Source organism: Oryctolagus cuniculus, chromosome 8 (assembly GCF_051225735.1).
Source record: "Oryctolagus cuniculus isolate XC-2025 breed Fujian yellow rabbit chromosome 8, ASM5122573v1, whole genome shotgun sequence".
Lineage (NCBI taxonomy): Eukaryota > Metazoa > Chordata > Mammalia > Lagomorpha > Leporidae > Oryctolagus > Oryctolagus cuniculus.
The window spans coordinates 67,280,642-67,308,595 of record NC_142874.1 but is presented as its reverse complement, the minus strand read 5'-3'; the positions used below and the strand labels follow the sequence as shown (position 1 = coordinate 67,308,595).

Genomic DNA, 27,954 nt, shown 5'->3' with positions numbered 1-27,954 from the left:
AGCACATACAGATTTACACAGAAACACAAACTATTTTTCATGAAAGCAAGGATATTAATATTACATAACATGGAATTCATGACAAGGACATAAAGTGAAGAGAGAAGGATCCATTATTACCTAAAGTGTACAGTTCAGTGAAGATAGCATTTATAAATATCCACAATACTAAAAAATATGGCATTATTTATTTATCCTCTCAAAACCATAGGCTTGGGTAGTTATTCCAACTTTTGGAACCATCACAGGAAATCTGCTTAATCCAAAGGCAAACTTACAATGTTAAGTCAGTTAGATTTTTCTGATGTTTGATGTTTGTTATCATAATCATATTAAGAACACTTGGTCTATAAAGAATAACTGCCATACAAGGATTAAAAACTTGGGGTTACTACAGCATGATACCAAGTAACTAAAATATAATTTTCAATGGAGTCCCTGTAAATCAATCCAATCTAAATTAGACATAAAAGACAATTCAACAGGATCTGACATTCATTGGTCAAAATCTTTTGTTGGAGTATGTTGAAAATTAAGGACCACGGAATGCTGCAAAGTGGTCTGACCTAGAATGGATTATAATTGTGTGTTCTGGTGACACAAGTCATAGTGATCTAGTAACCAACCAAAAGAAATGTAAGAATTCAAAACTACTGGAACAACCAAGCTTGCCACCATTCAGGATGTTGGCAAAGTAACTGACAACTGTTTCCAGGGACACACTATGTGTTCCTTTCTCCCAAGAATGTCCTTGATGTATTTTGTTGCAGTATCCAGAGAAACAGTGTATCCATCATCTTTATTTACTTATCATTTATTTAAAAGACATATCAAGACCTACACAGACACTAACACCTAGAGAGAGAGCATTCTCATGTGCTGGTTCAATATCCAAATGCCTACAATGTCCAGAGCTGAGACAGGACTGAAGCCCGGAATTGCCGTATGTGTGGCAGAGACTCAATTGCTTGGACCATCACTGCTGCTTCCCAGAAAGCTGGAGTACAGTATCAAACCTGATCAGTGAGACACAGGCATCATACCTATTAGTTTAACCAATACCAATAACCACCTTCAGCTATCTTTTAATTAAACTCTCCACAGTATTATAATCATGAGAAATGAGAGAAACACTCACTTTTGTTCAGCATAATGCACAGGCTTCCAACTTGGGCAAAAAGGAGATTAAGAGCTGCAGGGTGCTCTATTACATGGCTTTGTTGTATATGAATATTCAAGGGAGGCTCTTATGTATCTGAATCCCTGAGAGGCCTAACTAGCTAAGCAGTCAGGATCCTCCCAACTTATAGATCAGTGTTAGATTCTGTCAACCATCACCTCACTAACAGCAAGAGTAGTCCTCAAGGGCCACATTTGAACTTCTCCTAGTATAATTCAATTCATCCTCATCCACCTCAAGTAGACTGATCACTTTGACCTACGATTAAGGTAAGCAGTCTGAGAATTTTCATGGAAAGCTATTTAGAAGGAATGAGTAAACCAGGACGAATAGCAAGATCTCTGAACAAAGTGGTTGGACAGAATAGATAAATTTTCCACCAACATATAGGTCCTTATAACTGGCAAGGAGGACCATTTTGTGGCATCTGAGCAGGGGTTGGTTTTCTCTGTTGTTCCTTAAATCTGCACAACTCTTCAACAAGGTCCAAAGGATGATTTGCTATTTGGTGAACTCCCTATCACATAACATAGGGGTACATAATCATATTTATTGACAAGAATCCAAACTGGATTTAATCCAATGACTCTATAAGTAAACTCAGGCACACATAGGTAGTTACAAGGTCTTCAATGTGTGTTGCTGTGAAGTACAATACACCTCACTGAAGAATCGGTGAGATAATTTTCTAGATTTACTCACAGGCTAACATTTGGGGAAATCAGGGCATTGCTTCCAAAGGGTACATTGAAAATATGTAATAATGGTGAAAATATGAAGAATATATCTTGCTTTGGGGTTTTGGGTTATCTCTCATTGAGATTACAGAGAGAGACTGGCAGTAATAGAATAATTCTCTTGGCCGGTGCCGCTGCTCAATAGGCTAATCCTCTGCCTGCAGCGCCAGCACACCAGGTTCTAGTCCCGGTCGGGGCACCAGATTCTGTCCCGGTTGCTCCTCTTCCAGTCCAGCTCTCTGCTGTGGCCTGGGAGTGCAGTGGAGGATGGCCCAAGTGCTTGGGCCCTGCACCCGCATGGGAGACCAGGAGAAGCACCTGGCTCCTGGCTTTGGATCATTGCGGTGCGCCGGCCGCAGCAGCCACTGGGGGGTGAACCAATAGAAAAGGAAGACCTTTCTTTCTGTCTCTCTCTCTCACTGTCCACACTGTCAAAAAAAAAAATTCTCGGATCTTTTTTGTTTGTTTGTTTAGTGCAGAAATTAAACCATCATTCCAGTTCCTCACAATGCATAAGCCTTTCCTACAGTCCACTACAAATTAGGGCTCTGTGGATTATCTTCCAAAGAAAGAGAAAGGGCCAACACATTGTTATGAATTAATGTTTGTCATATGTATATAGAGGGCAAAAAATGTATAGGCTTTGGGATTCTTAATGGTTTCAGGCACCCACTAGAGTATTTGAACAAATGTCGGCCCCCATGCATATTGCTTTAAATTTCATTCCTTAGCCAATGCACATCACAGTGATTCCAGATCTTGGATCCTGTGAATAGTGCTGCAGTGAACATGGAAGCACAGGCATCTCTTTAATATGCTGATTTTATTTCCTTTACATACAAACCCAGAAGTTAGATAAATGGGTAAAAGGACAGATTCTTAATTTTTTTTTACTTTATTTTCATTTTGTTTGAAAGAAAGCAAAGTGGAGAGAGAGAGAAAGAGAGAGGTAGAGAGAGAGATGAAGAGAGAGAGAGAAAGAGAGAGAGAGAGAGAGAGAGAGAGATCTTCTATCAACTGGTTCACTCCCTAAATACCTACAACAGCCAAGGCAGGACCAGGAAAAAGACAGAGGTTCAGAACTCAGATTAGGTCTCCTACACGGAGAGCAAAGACCCAGGCACTCACCTGCTACCTCCCAATATGCACAAAAGCAGGAAACCGGATCCAAAGCAGAATAGCCATGACTTGAACCAGGCAACCCAGAGGGTACACGGGCGTCCCAAGAAGTGAATTAACTGAGTTAACTGCTATGCCACATGCCACCTGAAGTTTCTTGTTCTCATAGTCTACATCCTGATGGAGGGAAATAAATTCGCCCAGTCCAGTTTTTCTTTCCTTGAGGGATTTAGAAAACAATAGATGTATGTATGTTAGAGTTGGGATATGGGAAAGGAGATTAAGGGAATGAATAAGAACTGTTTGAGTTGTTCCTTAAATTATATTATTTTAAAGCTTAAATTTTGATGGTCAAGACGAAGCTCTTCAACATATTTTATAACTCAATGTATATATATTGTATCCCTAGATATAGAAAGACCATACACTTTTTCATATCACAGACTCTAAATAAATCTACAGCCTTTTCTGCAGAGCCAGTAATACAAAACCCCAGCAACACAAAGAGAGGCACTGTGGTAAGATGGCATCCTTAGCATTGACTCTTTTATGAAAACAATTAATCTGGGATTGATTTTACATGGTACAAGCAGTGTTTACCATTGAAAATTAGAGTTGTTGAAAATAAAATAGGGCCGTAGACACATGGAAGTAACTTATCTTGCATAATGTTTGTAATTAAGTCAACAAAGTTTGCTTTTTTTCCTTCTAAAAGTCCTTTTACCCTGAACCAAATCTAACTTTATTTTCTGTGTTGTTCTGTATTTTACTATATCAGAAAGTCACAACCCAAAGTTTGAACATACTAAATTGAGGAAATATCTGCATAAATAATCATTAAGGCAGGTGGAACATATCTTGTCATCATTCATGTCAAAGACATGGCTAACATCTCTGTCTTAAACCCATTTCAAATAATATGTGAGATACATTCAATAAGTTTACTCTGTATTTCACAAAGGACTATTGAAACAAATAGTAATGTTTCTGGAACTTTGTGGTCAGTTAGGACTGATTGCACCTAGCATCTTTCCTTCTGCTTATAACCTTGCTGCACAGGTGCTGGATGGGCATCCTAACTGCCAGAAAGGTCAAAAGAGATGAGACAAGGACTATCAAGGGGACATGTGGAATGATTCATTTATTTGCCCAGCAGAGTGTCATTTAAATTAACATGAGTCCTGTGTGATTTCCCTTTCTTAGCACATAAATAAATACATCAGAAATGTTTTGTATAATGCTATATGGATTCCCATGGTGTGAACTGTACTTAGTACTTCATTACTAAAGATGACTGAGATAAAGTTACTGATCACAACCAACATAAAATCTAGCTGCACAAACATACATTAAGCAAATAAACTATCAAATATAATCTATCATATGAATTTATGAAATTAGAAGAATGAGTAGAGAGCAATGGTCAATACAGAGTCATAACAGTCACGTGGTTTGCTGAACCATAAGCAGGCAGAATTTGATAAAATGAAAGCAAAGCAAAATACAAAGATTACAAATTGCAATTGCAAAGAACAGAAATGCAAGACTGAGAAGAGGAAAACGAGGATACTACTGATAATAAGGAAATCAGAAAAATGATATTTTGAAGTTTTCAATCAGTGTAACAGGAACTAAATAATTTTCAAGATATAAAATTTAAGGTAAATCTAGTTCTGCTTTGAAGTAAGTGGTGTACCATTCCATCCAGAGAGAGACATGGCATCAGAAGAAAATCTGTAAACTTTCTTCACATGCCTACAAGAGTACAATGAGAGAAGACAAGGAAGGCAATGGAATGGTTAGTGGGTTACTTTTCAATATATATTTGTAAAAATCATATATTCAAATAAATTACTGAATTATTTCTGCCATTTACTTAGAATTAATTTTTACAAGCAACATACACACAAAAATCAGTGGCATTTTTTCTATAGACCATTTTGAAATGAAAAAGTATATTATCCAGCTAACATGTTCCCCCCTCAACATGCATGCAAAGGATTTTAAGCTTTCAAAAATATAAACTATCAATGAAAGTACTAATTGTCACCACTGGAGTTATTCTGAAAAAGACACAAGGAAATCTGAAGAAGCAATTTAAAGGAGCAACAGCTTTATGATTAAGCAAGTAGCACCCCAAAGCATCTTCTTTGAGGATGAAAATACATGGGAATAAATAATCACAATAGTTTAAAAAAAAAAAAACTAGTCACTTTAGTTTGTGTTTCTACCTGTTACTGTTAAGAAGAAAACCAAAAGCTACCTTTTGTAATCTGATTCAAATTCTTTTTGAAAGGAGGCAGGAGGTATTTTAATGTCTAAATGTGTCATTTTTGGAAATTCTGTGAGAATTAATTTTGTGAACTAATTCCTAGGGAAAAGTGTCTTTCTTCATCTTTTTTTTTTTTTTTTTTTTTTGCTTCATGGGTCATTTTCTCCTGAGTTTTTTTTAGCTTTACATGGTCAAGATCTGGCTTTTCTTGCAAAAAGCTTGAGAGAATCACGCTTTGTCATGGTTCACAAAATTCAAAAAGCCAACATCAAAATCTTCTTACCCTAAGCAGATTGCATACAGGTCAGGTACTTTAAATCTAATCATCAGCAATGTGTTTTCAATTCAGGAGGGGATGCAGTGGAGTCTGCAGTCAATGACACAGTCTTGTCTAGTCTGCCGCTGTGGGTAATGGTGCAGAAAAAAATAATATACGATGCATGACAGATGAAGAGTGAGGACTGAGAATCAAAACAGACAGGGCACTTTGTTCACAGAGCAACTGAGCTACAGTAATCAATTTATCTATGACCAAGTGAGTGTTAGGATGATAAAAATGTCAGGGGTCGATTGAAATCCCATCTTGGGAATCCTAGAATCCTGCTGACAAATACAGCAAGAAAACAAGAGAACACACACCCTCCCCTGCCAGGAGCATCTAGAATTCTCCGTCAGAGACGGCTGGTACTTCTAAATAAAAGAGGCTTTCAGTAGACATTAGAGAAAACATTTACTTCACCCAGTGTCAGATGGCAGTAATGCTTAACATTCCCACACAGTATCGGAATGGGGTCTACAAGTATCCTCCCAGTGCGGAACCTTAGGTAGCACACACAAATATACTTCTCCCAGATACAGCCCAATATGCGATCATTCACCTCCACACAACCATGCTGAGAACAAAAAGAAAACTGTTACTTCTTTTTCATTTTCATAAACCTTCCAATTAGCTTTGGAAGCTTATTAAGCTGGAGGGCGTACAAAAGATATGCAAATATTTCTCTAGTTTAAGATTTGAAACTAGCAACTTTGGACTAAATGGATGCCAGGTGAAGAGCTATCTTTAATATCTGGCTTTGTTTGAAAGTAGCCCGAGAGAATTAAGTTCTGTCATGGTTCACAAAAAAAAAATAAAGTTCACAAAAACAAAAAGTTAATCTTACCCCAAGATGACTCTAAGAAAGATTTTTTTTTTTTTTTTTTTGGATAGAGAAAAAAAGAAGAGAGACAAGGAGTAATTATGAGGTTATAGGAAGATTCATACTCCTTTACAAATCTTAATAATTATGTTGGTTAATTTTATATCTACTTAACTGTGCTAACTGATGTCATCAAGCTGGCAAAACATTATTTCTGGGTGTATGTGTGAGGTGTTTCTGAAGGAAGTTAGCAATCGAATCAGAAAAGAAAAATCTGTCCTCACCAACATGGATAGGCATCATGAGGTCCACTGAGGAGTCAAATGGAAGAAAAACATGGTACAAGGGCAAGCTCTCCCCTTGCCCTGGAACTACAACACCCATCTTCAGCCACCTGTGACTCCAGGATTCACAGGCCCCAGCACCACAGCTACCAGTTCTCAGGCTTTCAGAGTCAGACCCAAACTAGGGATTATGCTGCTGGTTCCCCTCGTTCTAAGGCCTTTGGACTCAGACTAATTATGGCACCAACTTTCCTCATTCCACAACTTGGATACACATCAAGATTTGTTTGGCTTCATGTTGATAGAAGTCAATTATATCCTTTCGACCCGCATCTCTACAGAAACCTTTCTGAATTGTTGCTACCTTGCCAACATGAATTAGAAAAGAGCTTTTTACTATGGATGTGATTCTTAAATTCACAGATCTCCATATTGCTCTGTGATTGACCACTGGAACACTGACATCATGATCTCACCAAAAGAAATAGAAAATATTCAACAAACTAAAGAAAAGAGTAAAACTATCTGCAATAGCTAAGACTCTAGTTACCACAAATAGGCTATTAAAAGATTGGATTTACAATGGACAGAGACTACTAGTTGATTATGAAACATTCCCCACTTGTTTAAAATGATTTTAATTGTATCAAACATTGATATTTAAGATATCACTTTGGAGCATAAGAATGTCATAGTTTACTTGTTTGAAATGAGAAGTATTCAATTACTTGGCATTTACTGTATTTATGAAGTGTGTTTTGAATGAAATGACTTAAGGTGGTAGAAGGGAGAGCAAAGGCACACACCCCATTCCACCTCCATATTCCTCCTCCATATATATACTCTATCTTAGGTCTTGGAGAAAACCAGATGATTAAAATATTAATTAGGGGCCAGCTTTGTGGCACAGGCAGGTTGGGTTGTCACTAGAGATGCAAGCATCCCACGGCAGAATGCATGTATGGGTTCCATGTGTTCCACTTCTGATCTGGCTCCCTGCTGGGATCCTGGGAAGGCACTGGAAATGGCCCAGGTGTTTGTGCTCCTGGCATCTGTGTGGGTGGGGCATCTAGATGGAGTTCTGGGCTCCAGACTGGCATGGTCCAGTCCTGGATAATGTCATCATTTGGGGAGTGAGCCAGCAGACAGAAGATGTCTCTTTCTTTGTCTCCCCCACCCCCCGTCAGTCTGCCCTTTAAATAGATAAAGAGGTGTTTCTTAACATGATAGTAATTACATAATTTCTATCTTTTCCTTCCCACTCTCACCCCACAATCACTTGAAAAAAAAATCTAACACGGGACAGATGTAGATGCATAAACTGATAATTTCAGTAAGATTGATTATTTTCATCATAAAGATACATGTTAGGAATTGTACCCAAATTGTAAAGCCTAGATTAGAAACAAAGATTAGAAGACCAGTTGAGGCTGGTGCCATGGCTCACTAGGCTAATCCTCCACCTGTGGCACTGGCACCCCACGTTCTAGTCCCGGTTGGGGCATCAGTTCTGTCCCAGTTGCTCCTCTTCCAGTCCAGCTCTCTGCTGTGGCCCGGGAAGGCAGTGGAGGATGGCCCAAGTCCTTGGGCCCTGCACCCGCTTGGGAGACCAGGGGAAGCACCTGGCTCCTGGCTTCGGATCAGCACAACACGTCAGCCACAGCGGCCATTTGGGAGGTGAACCAACAGAAGGAAGACCTTTCTGTCTCTCTCACTGTCTAACTCTGCCTGTCAAAAAACAAACAAACAAAAAACCAGTTGAGCTAGTTGGACTAGGGAAAATGTAATTTACAAAATAAACACATCCCATTGTCCATGAGATAACATTTAGCTAGTCTCCTGAACACTGACAACAGAAGGTACCTAAAAGCAATGTTCAATGTTCAATGGCCAACACTGTGTGCTGTGGGGCAGGAATAGACCGTGTGCCTTTCCTCCTCTACCACCTTAAGTCACTTCCTTCAAAACATGCTTCATAAACAAAGTAAATAGTAACTGAATACTGCTCATTTCCAACCAGTAAACTGCGACATCCTTCTGTTCCAAAGTGATATCTTTAATATCAAATCTCAGAAAATTCAACTTTTAAACTCTCATAATTGTAAACTTTTCACTCACTTTGGTCACATTGGTTAACCGTTAATAGTAAAATCATAGTACAATACTATAGCTGTACTGATTTATATATTTATTTATTTATTGTTTAAAAGCCAGAGAGTATCAAGGACAGAAGAAGAGACAGAGAGAGAGAGAGAGAGAGAGAGATCTTATATCCACTGTTTCATTCCTTAAATAACAACAGCCAGCTCTAGGCCAGGTTGAACCCAGATTCCAGGAATCCCATCATGGATTCTCAAATGGGTGGCAGGGGACTAAATACCTGGGTCGCCATTTGCTGCCTTCTCAGACACATTAGCATGAAGGTGCACTAGAATCAGAGCCTCCAGGATTCAAACTGGCACTCCAATATGGAGTTGAATCTACTGCGCCACAACATCAGCCTCTGTTTTCCTGACCTTTTTTTTTTTTTAATTATTTTATGTCTACTTGAAAGGCAGAGACACAGAGAGAGATAAACAGAAAGACAGAGGTTTTCCATCCACTGGTTCACTTCCAAAATGCTGCAACAACTGGGGCGCGGCCAGGCTGAAACCAGGAACCCAAAACTTAATCCAGGTAATCAATGTTGTGACCCAACTACTTGAGCTATCATCCATTCTTTATCAGGGTGTGCATTAGCACGGACCTAGAATTAGAAGCAAAGTCAGGACTGGAACCTAAGCACTCCCATATGGTAAGTGGACATCCCAAGTCGCGTCTTAACCACTGTGCCAAACGCCCACTTCACTGATTTTTCATACACGACAAGATGTTCCAAATTACACAGAAAACCTTTAGCATGCATTTTCCAGAAATGGACAAAAAACAACATGTATTATGTCATGAAATCTTTTCCAGCCTTCATTTATTACTGTTCCTCACCCTAAATACTATATTTACATAAAAATCTAAAAGGACAAACTATTGTGTTTATTGATGTTATTTTAACATAGAGCTGAAATACATAATGCAACAAATTTAATTGGTTATAATTAAAGTAAAACTATCTTTTTTTAAGTTGAAGAATGATGTTTCACCAGAAGTAGTCTCTTGATTCTGAAAAATGTTATTTAGGTAGAATTCTCCCTTGAATTTGTCACTATTCACATATCACCATACTCCTCTTTTTTGCATCTTCCTTTTATTATTCCATCTCTTCATGTCTTAGAAATTGATACTTCATGTTCTTCTGTTTATTCTAAAGGCTAGTAAATGATATAATACATTTCTCCAGGCAGATACTTGCCTTGTGGTTAAGACGTGGGTTGGGACATCTGCATCCCCTGTGAAGCGTCTGGTTTGAGTTCTGGCTTTGGTCCTGATTCCAGCACCCTGCTCATGCCCTCCCTGGAGAAAAACAGTGAAGGCTTAAATATTTGGTCTCTGACCACACATGTGACAGTCCTGGATTGAGTTCCCAATTTGGCCTGGCCCAGCCCAAGTCAATGTGGGCATTTGGGGAGTGAACCAAAAAATGAAAGTGCTCTTGCTCTCTCACTCTCTCCCCCTGCCTCTTAAATAAATTAAAAAAAATTTTTTTTACGTTACACAATTCATTTCTATATGACCTTTCATAAATTAACAGAAAACCAGATGAATTTTGGGGTAAGTAAAACTTCATAGTAGAAGATGCAAACCTTTGTGGAAAACTACAGAAAAAGATATATTTCCTGATGAAAGATTATAGAGAATCTCTCACATACAAGTAAACTAAATATACACATATGCATGCACATACACACACACACACACACACAAGCATCCATTCCTGAAAAAAAAGAAAGTCTGAGATTACAACACCTTAATCTGAGGGGATTCATACTTTTGGAAAGAAAAACATGACATATTTTTCAGCATAAAGAAATAAATTTTACATTATGAATTCATTAAAAATGACATAGGACTTAGTCATTCCAGTGATGTCATTCTTTGAAGATACTTTAATTTTTCCAGTCGCAGGGATCCATTTTATAAGCTTTTTCTAAATTCCAACACCATTTCTCAATACTAAACAGAACTGCATTGAAAAAAGTCAAAGCATTCTGAAAGGTGAGAAATGTGTTCCTTATGAATCAAGCAGAACATTCACAAATAATATATAACATTCATGAGTCATAAATGTGTCACAACATGTATCTATTAATTTAAAAAATTTAAAATTAAAATGTCTCACATGATGAACATTTGATATGAGATGCTGAGTTTAAATATGGATATTTTATGTTTATATACCCCTTCCCTATTACTTTTCTCTTATTTCCTAAACTGAGCTTTAAATATTTCATGGATTTTAACTATGGCACTCATCATCAAACTGTCCAATACACACGGCCCTGGGATAATAGCAGAAAGACACAGGACTCCAAATAAGTGTTGATGTGTAGTGTAGCTTTTATGTCACTATTAGTTGTCATAAATATGTTACTGTATAAGACATTGAAAATAAATATATATATTTGTGTGAAACTTACTTCGCATGTATTTGTATATATTATGAATCATAACATTCAGAAATAACTTAAGTGAATAGATTGAAGTTAAAGACTTAGCTTGTTTGGGGGACCATAACATTTATTTTTAGTTTGACTCAACAATTAGCTATTCAGATTGCTCTTTTGATTTGAGTAAATACAACCAAAACAGTTACTCTGAGTAGAGAATTCCTGGGAATTAAGATCTTCACCCTTAAACCAACAGTGATAGTTTCTGAAATCTTGTATTTTAGAGGATTTGTACAGCTACAGATTTTTCTTTTCTTTTTTTTTTTAGAAATGCAAATAAAGTTAAGAAAGTAGCAGAGCTGTTTAGAGATGTGCATTAATCATTAAACTATTTTAGGTACTGGTTTCAAATGTCTGAAATGATATTTTCAGTTGATGGCTAACATTCACTTTTGTTAGATAAAAAGTAAAATGGAGGAGAAAAGCAGTCTTTCCTTTAAAAAAAATGCATTCTTAAGAGGATTATAAAGCCAAACTTTAAATTCCCCCGAAATCAAAATCAAAGCCTGAAAACATAAAAAAGACAAATTCCAAAAACTTTAACATTTGAACTTTTGCATCTGCTACTCAAAGTAAACTGAACTGTATTCACCTAAAGTCTTAACGATCTTCCTAAAGCTTTACAGGCCTGACTTAGTAGTAATAGATTTGCGTGTTGACAAATTAGTGCTTGGGGCTGACAATGAACTAGAACACATGGAAGGAGGTACTATTTTCCCAGCATCCCAATTCATTCTACATTGTTTAGCCTAGAAATCTAGAGACCTAGCCACAAGTTCTAATTCTGTAACTTGACTGCCTTGTGACTTTTCGAAGTCTGTTGATGCACCTAGCTCTAATTTCCTCATCTCCAAAAACAAAGGGCTGTGAGAGAATAATATCTGTGCATTGAAGGACTGCAATCAAGTGGTTTTTCACCTGTGAATGCTGAGAAGGAGGCAGGATGTCTTTCACATGTGAGCAAGATGACACTGAGGGGTTGCAGAGCCCACTGCAATAACTCCCACAGGCAGCTCAGAGGCAGAGGAGGCAGAGCCTGCAAAGTGTGTTGGGAAGCAGGGGCAGGCAGAACCGGGTGGGACAGACAGAGCAGTGAGAACATTTGGAGGAGCAGGCCTGTGGGAGTCAGGAGAAACACAGCCTGAACTGTGCTCCCCTCATTCTGCCAAGGGTCTGCTGAGTCTCAGTTATCATCTGTAATCAGGAACATCAAGTGGAGAAATTACAGAATAAAGAAGTGATCATGATGATGGAAGAGAGGCCTGAAGGAAGAGAGCAAAGGAAGGTGAAAAATGAGAGAAACCAAGTCTGTAGGTCTCCCTGTTTAGCCATCTGCAGGGCTGCAGGGTGGAGATTGAGAGTAAGAACCTCTAGGAGACATCTGGAATGCAAGACCTGAGGAGCATCTTTAGGGAGCCGCACTTGGAAGGGAGTGGCTGTTCCATCTCGATGGAAGCCTTTGATATTATATAAATTATAAGAAGCAATTGATACTTCAGCTCCTAACAATTTCCCAAGTACTGATGATTTTTAAGGAGCTACTTAATCAGGTTTATAGCAAGGGAAGAAGGGAGGTGAGCTGGGATGTTTTATCAAAATGAAGTTACCAAAATCTGTTGGAAAAGAAGAGATAATGGATAATCACAATTTGAAAACAATTAGTACTCTTCAGAATGGCTGAAATCTTGGAGCCTGTAAAACTCAGAAAATCCGTTACCAATGGTGGACAATTCAATCATGGGAACATATTTTGAGCGTGACGGTTTCTATGCTGTTTAGTTGCCACAGACTGAGGTACCAGGGAGGATTCCATCTGGGAGGCAGGACCACAGTGACAGGGGCAGAAAATGGGCTTTACCTTATGCAACAGGATGAGCACATAAAGACAATCATGAAAGGCCTATGAGAACAGCCTTAATGTCACTGTAAATCACCAAGACCAGCAATCATGAGAAAAGAATAAAAAACAAAAACAAAAATAAATACTGTGGAGGCAAAACCATGAAAAGTACTGGCAAACTGGAACCTACAATGGAACTGGGCTTCCACAAGAACCGAACGGAACCTCTGTGTATCTCCCAGTACTTCCAAACTCAAAGGCTTGAGTGACACAGCTCAAGAAGTTGGTGCCCTTCACTGTGGAGTGAACAAATGATTGGCCGAGAATTCAGGAATTTTTAATAAAGAAATCGAGAGGGAACTAAGGAGCTGCAAGCTCTACACCTAAAAGCTAAAGCAGTAAATTGGCAACGTTGGCGATTACAGGATGACAGGCACCCTTCCTAGCAAAATGGCTCCCTTGAATCTCACAGAAATGTCTTTTATATTCCACTAAATGCAGAGCCAGACAGGTACAAGAATTCTGGGAAATGTAGATGTAGCTTAGCTAAAATGACACAGGATAAAACCCACAAACTTCCTGGCCTCTCCCTAAATCTATTGCAATAGTTGCTTAATAATTTGCCTGCTACCATCTCTCTTCCTCCCTCCCTATATATTCTCCACTTTGTCAACAGCACTTTATTCTTAACTTAAAAACAATATTTTCATTTCTAGCTGGGATTAAGTGCTACCCTTTCCCCAAGTATTACAAACTGAGGAAATACGAGAATTTTTCAATTATTTTTCACTTTTTTCAAAAAAAAAAATCTGATGTCATTATTAGGTCAGTCACCTATGGAATTTTGTACAAGGTATGGTGCAAACTAGTTTGCAATGTGGGAGATACTCATGTCTCTGTAACTCTCAAAGTAAAGACTTTCCTTGAAACTTGGTGGGAATGATTTCACTGTGGCAGAAGAGGCAGATGGATGACTGTGAGTGGGTCAGATAAGGTAAAGACTAGGGAAGAACACTAGGATGGGGACTTTGGATAAAATTAGCTGGTCAACAGGGTCACTTCCAAGGCTTGGCAAATGTACGGAAATAGTGCACTAAGTGTAAGTAAGTTACAAATTAGCACTGTTGTAGGTGACTCCAAATGACAGACTTCTCCTCTGAAGGGGTCAGCACCATCCTAATTTTAAGGTAGTTAATGAAATATTGTGAGGAAACAATCCCATTCCTTATGACCTATGCATCTGTAACTACACACATAGTAGCCTCTCCTCTTACATAATTGATGTTAAAAATCTAATATGGTATTCACCAACTTGCAGCAGAAACCAGAGATAGTGCTGAGGTTGGGGGTAGTTTAACGGGACAAGGGAGGAATCCAAAGGCAGATGCAATGATGCTCTTCTACTCAGAATCTTAAGTTGATGTGGCAACTCTTTGGCCTCATGGTTAAGACTTGCCTTGGGACACTCATATCACATGTGACAATGCCTGGGTTTGAGACCTGACTCTGCTCCTGGTGATGTGTACTCTGGGAGGCAGGTGGTGCTTACTGAAGTAGTTGCAGCCCTGCCACCCACGCAGGAGACTCAGAATGAATTCCCAGCTCCTGGTATCAGCCTAACTCAGTCCTGGCCGTTAAGGCCATTTGGGGAATGAACCAGAGAATAGGAGCTCTTTATTTCTGTCTCTTTCTCCCCCCCCCCAATATCTCTATGTCATGTTTGTCTCTCTGCCCCTGAAAAAAGTTTTGTTTTTTTTTTTTTAATATTGAGTGTTGGATTCACGGTTTTAAAATCTGTGTGTTTTAAAACTTATGAATAAGTTTCATATATTTTTGCTTGATTCAAGTACTGTATAATATAAAATTTTGAAAATAAAAAGGGAGTTATAAACAGGTGGCTTAGAGATAATAAGAAACAAAATAAAAGGAAATAGTAGTGTTGAAATGATCCTATTTTTTTCCAAAAGAGCCTTAGTTTCTACCTGTGGTCAGAGTAATTACTAGCAGCATATTATTGCCTAAAAATGTCCCATTTTGAACTCTCCCCACCCCAAGTTTTAAGCCCTTCAGGAAATATGGAGTTCCCACTCTAGTGCTTGGGTTATGTTAAATGGCATAGCTGGCTTTTAAAAAGGTAAACTATTCTGAGTGTACCTGACTTAATTTGGTGAGCCTCTAGAAAGAACAGGGCTATTCCTGAAGAGAGATTTGGAGAGCAACATGCGAGAGGGATGTGTTACAAGGGAGATATCCCATTGCTATCCGGAGACAAAGGGAGCCATATGGCAAGGATTGCAATCAGAGAGTGGCCCCTGCTGACAGCCAGTACAATACTGTGAATACTGTGAATTCAGTCCTACAACTACAAGGAATAAATCTTGATACAACCATATTGCTTTGGGAGAGATCCCAAAGTGTGAAGCGAGATAGCTTCACCAAACAATACCTTATTTGAACTTTAGAAGATCTGAGTGTACTCTGTCCACACTTCCAAGCTACAAAAATGTGTGCCAATAAGTAGATGTCCATAGCATCAACATTTGTGGTGAGTTATTATATAGCACTTGAAAATAAATCCATTGACTCCAGAGAAAACTTGAATATTCAAAAATTTTAAGTAGAGGGAGGGGAAAATGAGGGAGAGAGAGAGAGGGAGATAAAGAGAGAGAGATAGAGAGACAGAGAGAGAATCTTGCATCCACTGTTGACTCTCTAAACACTCATGACAGTCATGTCTCCCCAGTAAGTAGCAGGGACCCAAGGACTCGAGCCATCACCCTCTGCCTCCCAGCGTGTATATTAGCAGGAAGATGGATCAGAAGCGGAGCCAGAACTCGAGTCCAAGCACTCTGATTCAGATGTGGAAATCCCACATCTTAACCACTGCGCCAAATGCCCACGCCTCAGATTGGTTTGAAGCATTATCGTATAAAAAAAGTGGCAAAAATGATACGTTGCAGAATGCAAAAACTTCAAACTTATGATAAGCCATTTTGCTGAGGTTATACTAATAATTCTGGAAAAATATAAACAAATGAAAGAAGCAAGGATTATTCTGAGAACTGCAAACTCCTGAACCGAAGTGGGAAAACAATTGCAGCATTTTACTTACAAATTTGACAGTGCTGTGGTTTGATTGTTAGGAAGAAATAGTTCCATTTGATTGCTGGAACTGAGTTTAACAGACCCATTTTCCTGGGTATTTGAAACTTGAGTATAGATTGAGAGTTACTAGAGGATAGTTATTTTTTTTTAAAACTTTATTTAACAAATATAAATTTCCAAAGTACAGCTTATGGATTACAGTGGCTTCCCACTCCCCATAACTTCCCTCCCACCTGAAACCCTCCCATCTCCTGCTCCCTCTCACATTCCATTCACATCAAGATTCATTTTCAATTATCTTTATATACAGAAGATCGATTTAGTATATATTAAGTAAAGATTTCATCAGTTTGCACCCACACAGAAACACAAAGTGTAAAGTACAGTTTGAGTACTAGTTATAGCATTAATTCACATTGGACAACACATTAAGGACAGAGAACCTACATGGGGAGTAAGTGCACAGTGACTCCTGTTGTTGACTTAACAATTTGACAATCTTGTTTATGGCATCAGTAATCTCCCTAGGCTCTAGTCATGAGTTGCCAAGGCTATGGAAGCCTTTTGAGTTTGTCAACTCCAATCTTATTTGGACAAGGTCATAGTCAAAGTGGAAGTTCTCTCTTCCCTTCAGAGAAAGAGAAAGGTATCTCCTTCTTTGATGGCCCCGTTCTTTCCACTGGGATCTCTATCTTTCATCTAGGTTTGGTGGTGTTTTTTTTTTTTTGTTGTTTTGTTTTGTTTTGTTTTGTTTTGTTTTTTTTTTTGCCAGAGTGTCTTGACTTTCCATGCCTAAAATACTCTCATGGGCTTGTTAGCAAGATCCGCATGCCTTAAGGGCTGATTCTGAGGCCAGAGTGCTGTTTAGGACATCTGCCCTTCTATGAGTCTGCTGTGTATCCCGCTTCCCATGTTGGATCATTCTCTCCTTTTTAATTCTATCAATTAGTATTAGCAGACACAAGTCCTGTTTATGTGATCCCTTTGACTCTTAATCCTATCATTATGATCAGTTGTGAACTGAAATTGATTGCTTTGACCAGTGAGATGGCATTGGTCCATGCCACCTTGATGGGATTGAATTGGAATCCCCTGGCAGTGACTTCTGTAATTCATGGATCAGCAGAATTTTCCTGTAAGGGCTCCAATGGTACTTATTTTCAGCCTTGCATGCCACAGGGTCTCTGTCACTAGAACTCTCCATTGTAGCATGAAAACAGCCATTAACATTGCATAAAGTAATGAGTGGAAATGGGATCCAATAAAATTTTATTTATAGATAATTGAAATTTGAATTTCATATAATTTTATGATATATAAAATAGAATTTTTTGAATTTGTTTTTAACCATCAAAAGTTAAAACATACATTCTTAGCTCACAGGTTCCACAAAACAGAGGCATGTTTATATTGGGCACTTGGCAAGCTGCAATTTGCAGACAACAGCTTTCAGTGAAATTCTCACAATTCTTAGTGCTGAGTCCCCCATGCTCCCTGATGCATCTCCTTCAGTAGCCTTGATTTTCTACAGCTCATAAATAACATTTCTGCTAAACCTATTGTTGTTTGCTTAATAATTGTTCAAAGTGACCTGGTTACTTTGTGCGTATATGAAACTATGCTTGATAGATACTAGTATGCACTAAATTTAGTGATGTTACAGAATTTTTGATGATGACTTAGTGGTAAGAAAACAACCTTCAACCTGTAATGAGAAAAATAACTTTTCTAAGAGGAAAACTATGTCTTGAGTATCTTGAGGTAAAGTATATGAAAATATCTTTAAGAGCACAATGCATTATTTATGTAATAATTTCATATAACTATAAACATACTAAAAGTAGCAAATGTGCCTAATTTATCCCCAAGGTCTCAAGAAGTGCTGATTGAATTCATTTTGGAAGTAGATGGTTTAGTAAATAAATGAAATAAAAACTTCCTTAATGAGATTTTTAAATCAGGTTGTCTGAGCAAGCCTTCAGTTATAAGTGAATTTACTTCATTCCTGGGCTATTTTACACAATTCCAAGTTGAAAAATCATTATGGATAACAAATTCAAGTTAACTGGAACCTAATTCTGCCTCTAATATCACATTAATTAATTTCATGATATTTTTAGTCAACTCATTTTTAGAATAAAAATAATAAGTGATACATTAATTAACTCCCAGAAAGACTTTTAGTCAATTTAGTTTTTGTAGTATATTAGTGAAAACACCTGCACAATTCCATCAGTTATTTGACTGGTCTCATGATTCTACTATTTGTATATAAACCAGAAATAAGCTATGCACTGTACATAAGCATTAGTCAAAGGGCATGGGAATCAATCCTGTTAACATCTTTTCTCCCAAAATATGTGTTCACACTGGTCAGACATATCTCAATTTTCTGGGTGGGATAGGATTTCTTCATACTACCAGCCAAAATTATGATATAAATGTTTTTGCAAATACCTATATTATTGATGATTACAAATTATTAAAGTTAGCTTTACTATGTTAATTTTGTAAAAGCCATAAATTCGTAACTGCATACAACCTAAATGACAAAAATCAGGGAGCTGTTTAGCACAGACAAATGCCAGTGAGCTGGGTTTTATTAGCTGTGACTCACAGATGGGTGATTTTGCATGTCATTCAAACCTTTTTTCTTTCTGTTTCTGATTTTAAGTCAAAAACAAGACTGCAAAATCTATTAGAAACATGAGGGACATGTGGGTACACCCAATTCTTTTAGGTCAGTCCTCTGCTCCTTATAGTCTAGGATTCTTTTCTCTTGTGATATTTATATGCTCATGCCTGGTCTATTCTTACACTTTCACATAAACAGATTCAGTCTCCTGGAGGCTATGAATTATGCTCCTCTTCTTAAATTTGCCCAATGGCACTTGATTTGGCTCAGCATTTGCTTTACAATTCTGAGATGACGGAATCAAGGGCAGAATTCTGATGTCTTGACTTTAATTATAAAATGCACATATGCCCAGGCACACACACACAGAGCAGCCTTTAAGAAAAAATAAGATTGTAAGGCCTTTTTAATCTTCTGTGGAAGATCAGCTAAATGGCTGTCATTTCAACTTTTTCAGCTTGTTCATCAAATTAGGAAAATACTCAGTGAGAAAATTAAATCCTTATTTATCTTCATATTTTCAGATATGCCATAGGCAACAATAAATTACTTTAAACTTTCTTGAAAATATGCACATGGAGATTTTCATCTGCAGTTTTCCATTCTTGTTGACAAATTTCAAGATTATACCATGTATATTATTTAGACAAGTTTTGATTGCATTCACATCAAATCATGTTAAAGGGATTAAAATAAAACCAAGCGTAGCTGTGCTTGACAATACCCATATTATGGACTGCTCACATATGAGAATCACAAGTACACAAATAATTTTCAAAATCACTCTTACTTCTCCAGTCACTCAAAGGTCACTTTACCTCCAGTATTGCTGTATCTGGAAACACTTGGAGCACAGTGATGCTACTTCCTGGCCTGCCTCACAAATGTCTCTGACCAAGTATTTAAATTATTTTTCCCTTCTTCCCTAACAAAAAAATGCATGATGCATACAGAAATTTGATGGTCTCTCATTCTGATTCACAACTTAGTGTACAGCACTTGAGACATACATGTCATACATATTAGTTAGCTTGATTTTATGGTACTTCAGTGAAAAAACACACATTGTTATATCCAGTGCTCCTACCATGCATGTATATACTTAGAACAGCTCTCTGGCTTGATATAGTCTATTTACAATGATGCAGGATATAGATATTTATATACCATTAAACCTGTCTGATGTGATGGTTAAGCGGATGGTCTCTAGAGCCAGATCATCAAGGTTTAGATGCTGATTGCATCAATCCCCAAATATGTTGAGAGAATTAATCAATTATTTTGTTCTTCCATTTTTTTTTCTGTAGTGAAATGGGTAACATCATCCACCTTACAGTGTGAGGGTGAGATTATTTCATAGATGGGGAGCATCTAGAACAGGACATGGCAAATGGTTTGCACTCAATTATCTATTATCTGTTTTTAAACCCTTCATTTCTTTCCCTAGGTTTTTCAACATTCCCAATCATCTGAAGAAAAACTCATCATTCAATATTTGAAATATCCATAGATATGAGTTCCCCAAAGTGCATTTTATGAAAAATTATGCATCAGTTACAAAGATGTTTGTACCAAAATCAATTTATCTGGTTGAATTTCAAAAATAAATAAATAAATAAATTGATTTAAAAGGCAGAGAGCCACAAGAAGAGAAAGAGATGGAATCACAGAGATCTTTCTCTCACCTACTAGTTCACTCCCCAAATGCTCACAGCAGCCTGGGCTGGGCCAGGCCTGTTCCAGATCCAGGACCTCCATCAGGGCCACTGAGTGATCCAAAATCAGGACTTGCCCCTCCCATAGGTACCTCCTGCAGGCTCCCTAACAGAATTGCACATATCCAGGCTCTTCTCCCTCCAACTCGTCCTTCATGAAGGCAACTGAGCATTTTTTCTAAAAGGCTTCTTGTTACTCCACAGATTACACGCCTTCAATGACTCTCTATTACTCTTAGAGTAACAGTTAAAACCTTGTACAAAGCCCTCTGCATCAGTGAGGCCCTTTTCCATTGTAGTCTCATAGCACTCACAGCCCTGTCAACTATGTTTTCTAGTTCTTCAGATATGCAACAATCTCTCTGAACCCCACCCCCTTCTGCTGCTAATACTGTTGATCTCTACCATATTTTCCATATAATCTTTTAAAAACTGTGCCTCTCTTACTAGTTTTTTTTTTCTTTTTTAATTAAAGGGCAAGTCCTCTGACCAGGCTTCTCTGCCTATGTTGTGTAACTTTGAAGCACCTTAAATTTTCTTTTTCAGATCACATGCTACTCTAGCTCCTAATTTTTTATTAAGAAAAAAACTGCACTGTAGTTCAGCAGGTTAAAGCCCTAGTCAGCAGTACAGCATCACATATGGACAGAAGTTCCAGTTCCAGTTGTTCTACTTCTAATCCAGCACCCTGCTAATGTGCTTGGAAAAGCAGTGAAGAATGGCCCAAGTGCTTGGGTCCTGGACCCATGTGGGAGACCCAGAAGTTCCTGGCTCCTGGGTCAGCCTAACTCAGTGCTGGCTGTTGTGGCCATTTGGAGAGTGAACCAGAGGATGGAAGATCTCCCTCTGTTTCTCTCTATCTCTCTCTCTCTTTCTGTAACTCAGCCTTTCAAATAAATACATCTTTCTTAAAAAAAAGCACTAAGACATATTTTAGAAACATGCACATAGTTTAATTTTGCCCTTTGAATACTGAATAGTGTACGGTACAAGAATAAATAACACAATGCATCTGTTGTCCTGAGTGTACCTGTTAACCTCCCACCACATCATAGAAGGGAGTATAGGATACAATATATTAGTCAGGCAGACTAAACTGACTCATCAGCAAGCACAAAACCTCAATTTATTTCTGAAAAGAAATAAAAGAAAGCAAGTCAAAGTATGCCCTCTGATGAAACATGGAAGAAGAAATTGCATGATATGGCATGTGAGTTGGGAGTAAATTTGTCCATTGGAAGCCAGGAGAAGATCCTACATCAGAATCAGTTTTTATGATAGGATGGGGAATTGACTGAACATAAAAAACTGCTGTTTCACTGTCATCTTGGTAAGCCCTGCACTATCTATCCCTAGCCAAAAAACAAAGATCTCATCTCTAAATTAATTTTTTAAACATGGGGGAAACTCTGGCTTTTAAACAGGCATTGTTGCCCCTAATTATAAGTTTGGCCCATTTATGGAAGGCTGTCAGTACTTCCTCTCATCCAATATATGACATGATAGTTGGCTTCATTCACCTAAAGTCACAGGGATCCCTCATGAATCAATCTTTCCTACTTGAGTATAATAACAGGAAACAGAGAGCAGAATCCAGAGAGAAAGGTCTTCCTTCCGTTGGTTCACTCCCCAAATAATCGCTAAGGTTGGCACTGTGCCGATCCGAAGCCAGGAGCCAGGTGCTTCCTTCCAGTCTCTCATGCGGGTGCAGAGACCCAAGCACTTGGGCCATCCTCCATTGCCCTCCCAGGCCACAGCAGAGAGCTGGACTGGAAGAGGAGCAACCAGGACTAGAACCTGGCACCCATATGGGATGCAGGCGCCGCAGGTGGAGGATTAACCAAGTGAGCCACGGTGCCGGCCCCGAAAAAATTTTTTATCTAGAAAAATTAATATCATTCTTCAACCTTCCACAAACATGGACAAATAGTATCCTCAAAAATAAGTCGGAAATAAAAAGCTAAAATTAAATATATAATTAATCTCAGAAAAATCAGAATAGTTCAATAAATGAAAGAGAATATTATTTATTATTTTACTTGTACATATTAGTAGAGGACAATGGGATAATACAAAACATGTTCAATGTGTACAAATCAAATTAGGTTAGTTAGCATTTTTATCTCTTTGAAAATCTGAAAAATTATTAATAAAATTATACGTATTTATGGGGTGTTGTGTGACAATGCATACTTATCAAATCACAATATAATGTATATAGATCACTATTTTTCACTATAATTGTGCATTACACTTCAAGTTAAGATTATCAAACCTTTGGAATACAGAAAGTCAATTTTTTTTCTCTTTCAACACGGTTAGTCTTTTAAAATACATTTCTTGTCATGGACAAGAAATTGTCATTTGAGATGCAACCCTGAGCAATGTTCACTGTTCTAGATGGTCTTGACCTATTGAAACAGTGAGCTATGGGACAAAAAGGAACAGGGATCATTCAGAGTAGAAACACATAAGCTTAATATTCAAAAATACTCTATTGTATCAACATCAATCTTCTCATTTGTAGCACTGAATGCTATGAGACAATTAAGCTGCACTTTCATTTTTTAAAACAAAATTATCTGGGCCTAAATTCTGTAACCAACAAACTGATAATCATTTGGAAGCAAGAACAAAGAAATGTAGCACAGCAGTTAAGCAGTTAAGATACTGCCTGGGTTCAAGTCTTGGCTCTGCTCCTAATTCCAGTTTCCTGCTAATGCACACTCTGGGAGGCAGCAGGTAATAGTCAAGTTCTTGGGTCTTTGCCATACATAAGAGAGACTGGGATTGTGTTCCAGGCTCCTGGCTTCAGCCTGAGCCAACTCTGGCTATTGATGGGCATTTGAGGCGTGAATCAGCAGATTGGAAATCTCTCTCTCTCTCTCTCTCTCTCTCTCTCTCAACCTCTCTCTCTATTTTTCTAACAAGTAGCCCCATATGTGTACATTTTTATACAAAGACAGATTATACTCCAGGAGAAATTCTCCCAATCTTTTTTTCTCTTCCTTTCCATCCATCTTTTGATAATAAATGTGTAGCCATCGAGAACACGCAGGTGTGTTGCTAGATGGAAGGCTCCAATGACAAAGAGACAGAAATGTTAATTATTCTGATTTGATGTACACATTGTATACATTTATTGAAGTGTCACACTGTGCCCCATAAATGTACAATTTATGTTAACCAAAAAATTTAATGCTTAAGGAAATGTAAATGTTAATTAACCTGAGCTGATCTTCACACATTGAATGCATATGACTTATCACACTGTACTCCATAAATCTTCATAATTAAAGTTTTTTAAAAAGTAAGGGAAAAGTCTTAAAGTTTTAGAAACTGTTCACACACTGACTAGTCAAAAGTTGTCTTTTAGATCACCTTCATTTTTAATCGGTTTCTATTTGTGAAATGGAAACTGTCCTGATAATAAAAAGTAATGGGCCAGTGCTGCGGCTCACTAGACTAATCCTGCACCTGCAGCGCCGGCACACCGGGTTCTAGTCCCAGTAGGGGCGCCGGTTCTGTCCCAGTTGCTCCTCTTCCAGTCCAGCTCTCTGCTGTGGCCCGGGAGGGCAGTAGAAGATGGCCCAAGTGCTTAGGCCTTTCACCCGCATGCGAGACCAGGAAGGGGCACCTGGCTCCTGGTTTGGGATCAGGGCACTGTGCCGGCCGCAAAGTGCCAGCCGTAGTGGCCACTTGGGGGGTGAACCAACGGAAAAGGAAGACCTTTCTCTCTGTCTCTCTCTCACTAACTCTGCCTGTCAAAAAATAAAATAAAATAAATAAATAGATAATAAAAAGTACGTCACTTTATTTTTCATTAAAAAGAAAAATTATCATCTGTGGATTTCTAATATCATTTCATAATATAAACCACAAAAACATTGCTATGAAGAAAAATGTAGAATTCAGAAAGTTTGGGGAACTGATGTCAAATGCCAGGGGCCAGATGCCAGTGCCATCTGGGAAGTTAAGGGCATGGTTAAGACATCTTTTGAAACAGAGAAATAAAAGGCCTAGAATACATAGCAAGGGTACAGAGACAAAGCAAACATTTTTCACATTGCCTCAAGTACATTTTCTGTAACTTTTTCTTCAAGTACAAGTACAAAAAGCTTATCTACAGTAGGGAACATACAGCCTGCGAGCCATGTAATGCCCACAGAAATCATTTGGTCTGGTGCTTCCAAGGCAACAGTAGGTAGGACTCAAAAATACATAAATTTATAGCAGTCTAATTTTTCAGTTGAAAATTTTGTATGGCCTATGAATGATGTCTATTTGGGGAGGGTATTTTTAATAATTTTAATTTTTAATAGATTCAAAGTAGATACAATTTCAAGAACATAAATATCCAAATGGCACTTAGCAGAAAAAGTTTCACCACACCTGTTGACCACTTCTTTCCAAGTATGATCAAATTCCTCCACAATGATCAAAAATTGTTGGGATTTAAACTTCACAATCGTTACATTACAATGTAATATCAAGTTTAATTTCCAAACAAATATTAATGAATCACAATAAACATTGAAAGAAGAGCCAGATGCATCATTAAACATGACTAACATGGATACTAGAGAGCACAGAAGGATTTGCATAACTGTAAGAGATGGTTGAATAACATGTATGATTTAAGCCTATGTTTTCTTTAAGTAACCATTTTTTTTTCCAAATCATCCTCAGTGTTATTGTTGCTAAAAATGTACTACAAACTTCTCTACACTGTGTCTGTATTACCAAATTGTATATTTTTACAATATAGGGAATATAGTGAAGATGAGAAGGTATCAATGAGATTTATCAACACTGAGGCAAATGATTTTATTTCAGAAATAAAAGAGAAAGGGTGGGTGTTGTGGCACAGTATGTTATACTGTCACTTGGGATATCTGTATGTCATATCAGAGTGCTAACTCAAGTCCTGGCTACTCCACTTCTTATTCAGCTTCCTGTTAATGCACCTGGGAGGAAGCTGGTGATGGCCCTGGTACCCTGGTACTTGGAATAGTGCCACCCACATGGAAATCCTGAATGAAATTCCAGACTCCTGGCTTCCAGCTGGCACAGTCCTGGCTGTTGCAAGCCTGTCTCTCTGTCACTCTGCCTTTTAAATTAATAAGTATATCTTTTAAAAAGAAGTAAGAGAGGAGAGATGGATTACGAGAGATGTAAGGGCTCAGTTTGTGAAACCACCAGGAGAGATCACAGTATTGCATCTGTCTTAATTCCTCTTCTGTATACAATAGTTTATAGTTACAAAGTATTTCTACAGAAATTATTTCTTTTATCAAATCCAAGTCAGGGTTTTGTTTTCTTTCATTCCTTCTGTGATATACATGTAGTTACGAGCCTTGTGAGTTTTACCTGAAACTGAACTAACACAATAAAAATCAATCTAATATTTGTGAATTAAATTATAATTAATTATATGAGGAAGGTAAACTGTTGGAAATGCACCCTGAAGTTGAACATACTATGAAATAAAATGTCACTGTAACATTGCTATTCACTCCTAAGTGCTGTTTCCCAAACATTGAAGCTTTACTGGTCTCCCAGATCTTTTGCTATAACCTCAGACTATCTGTACTAGCATTTACTAAATTTTTTTCTTTCTCTTACTGGCTCACTCTTACAATACCTTTTATTTATTTATTTTTCATAGTTATAATTCTCAGAATATAATGATATCCCCTCCCTCCCTCCATCTCCCTTTCTTTCTTCTTTTAGGTTTTGAGATAACATTTTAATTTACATTATAGTCAAAGGCTTAGAGCATTTTGAAATAAAGAGTTCAACAGTGTAGGGTTAATCTTATGAGTATAAAATAAACTGAAAATAGATCTTTGAAAAAATTAAGAGTGGGAATAGGAAAGGGAGGAGGAAGATGGGTGGGAGTGTGGGTAGGAGTGAGGGTAGGATGGAAAGGTATAAACCTTACATAAAATTTTTAAAAATAATAAAAAAGAAAGCTAAAAGTAAAAAAAAAAATATTAAAAAGAGTTCAATAAGTAAAAAGTTTAGGTGGAATATAGGCAAGGGCTATAAATAATAACCAATGAAAATATGACCATTTCACCCTTACACAGTAAATTTTAAAATAATCACAGGGCATTAAAACTATAGTACTATATCAGTCCTAACCATTGGTTTGACCTAGATATAAAACCAAATTTTAAAAACTATATTTGCAGCAATACTGATATACACAGGCATTTATTACTTTGTTTTTGCTTTTATTTTCTCTTTTTTTTAAATTTTAACTCCCACGCATGAGGGAGAACAAACATGTAGTATTTGTCTTTCTGTGTCCAGCTTATTTCACTGAACATGATGTCCTCCACATGCATCCATTTTGATACAAAAGATAGAGGTTCGTTCTTTTGGATAGCTGAGTATTTCATAGTATATATGATATCTACATATGCATGCACATACGTACACCGCATTTCCCTTATCCAGTCATCTGAATATGTGCTCCTTGGTTGACTTCGTAGTTTGGGTATTGTGAAGAGTGCTGTCATTACTGTGGTGGTGCCAGGTATCCTTTCCATACATGTGTTCGTGTCTTTTGGGTATCTAATGCTCATGAAACCAAGATTTGGATGCACTTGTCATGTTTTTCTAACATCAATAAATATACGTAAGTAAAAATTAAAATTTGAAAATATTGATGTACCTACCTGTCGCTCCCCCTCTTCGTGGAGGAACGACACAGGACCCTGCGCTGTTCTCTCGTCTGCTCGGCCCTCCCCGGGTTTGCTGCTGGTTCTTCCCGGGTTGGCTACTATCCCTTCCACCTCCATGGAAGGGCAGTTCCCCCTGGCCACATTCCCCACTTCCGCAGGGGAGCGGCACACCGCCGGCCGGCTTTCTCGGGGGCTGCACAGGTGTTCCTTCAGCTAGATGTTCCCCTTAGCTGTTCCCGGTGCATGCCGTCTCTCTCCTCCTTTATAGTCCTCCTCTGCCAATCCCAACTCGGCTGCCCACACGCCGAGTACGCTGCTCTCCTCCAATCAGGAGCAAGTCCTACAGTTTATTAGCTGAACTGGAGGCAGCTGTGCAGAAGCTGTTTACTTCTCTCCCAGCGCCATATTGTGGGAGAGCAGATGCATAGAATAAGTCTTAATTCCAGTAACTCAGTCTAGTCCGGATTGCTCCCCACACCTACCCTAATGCTATTTTCACAGTCTACCAGTCATGGCAAAACATCTTAATAGATGCTATTTTATCCAGCTCCTTTGTATGCCATTCATTTTTAAACTCTATTTTTGTGAAGAATTATGTTATGTGTTTTGTTATCAGCACTTACTAAAGAAAGTCA

General features: G+C 38.0%; 1 long non-coding RNA gene across 3 annotated transcripts; it reads right to left on the bottom strand.

The window, feature by feature from the left end:
• LOC149125040 (uncharacterized) lies at nt 1-27,771 on the bottom strand. Of its 3 annotated transcripts, none has more exons than XR_016212561.1 (4): nt 27,310-27,771; nt 10,078-10,178; nt 3,046-3,255; nt 1-1,016 (listed from the first exon to the last, which is right to left on the bottom strand). It is a non-coding gene; the product is annotated as an uncharacterized LOC149125040 (long non-coding RNA). The 3 variants fall into 3 exon arrangements; XR_016212559.1 differs by having other exon boundaries at nt 4-1,016; nt 27,314-27,766; XR_016212560.1 differs by lacking the exon at nt 10,078-10,178 and having other exon boundaries at nt 3-1,016; nt 27,314-27,764.
• Between the last annotated feature and the right edge of the window lie 183 nt (nt 27,772-27,954).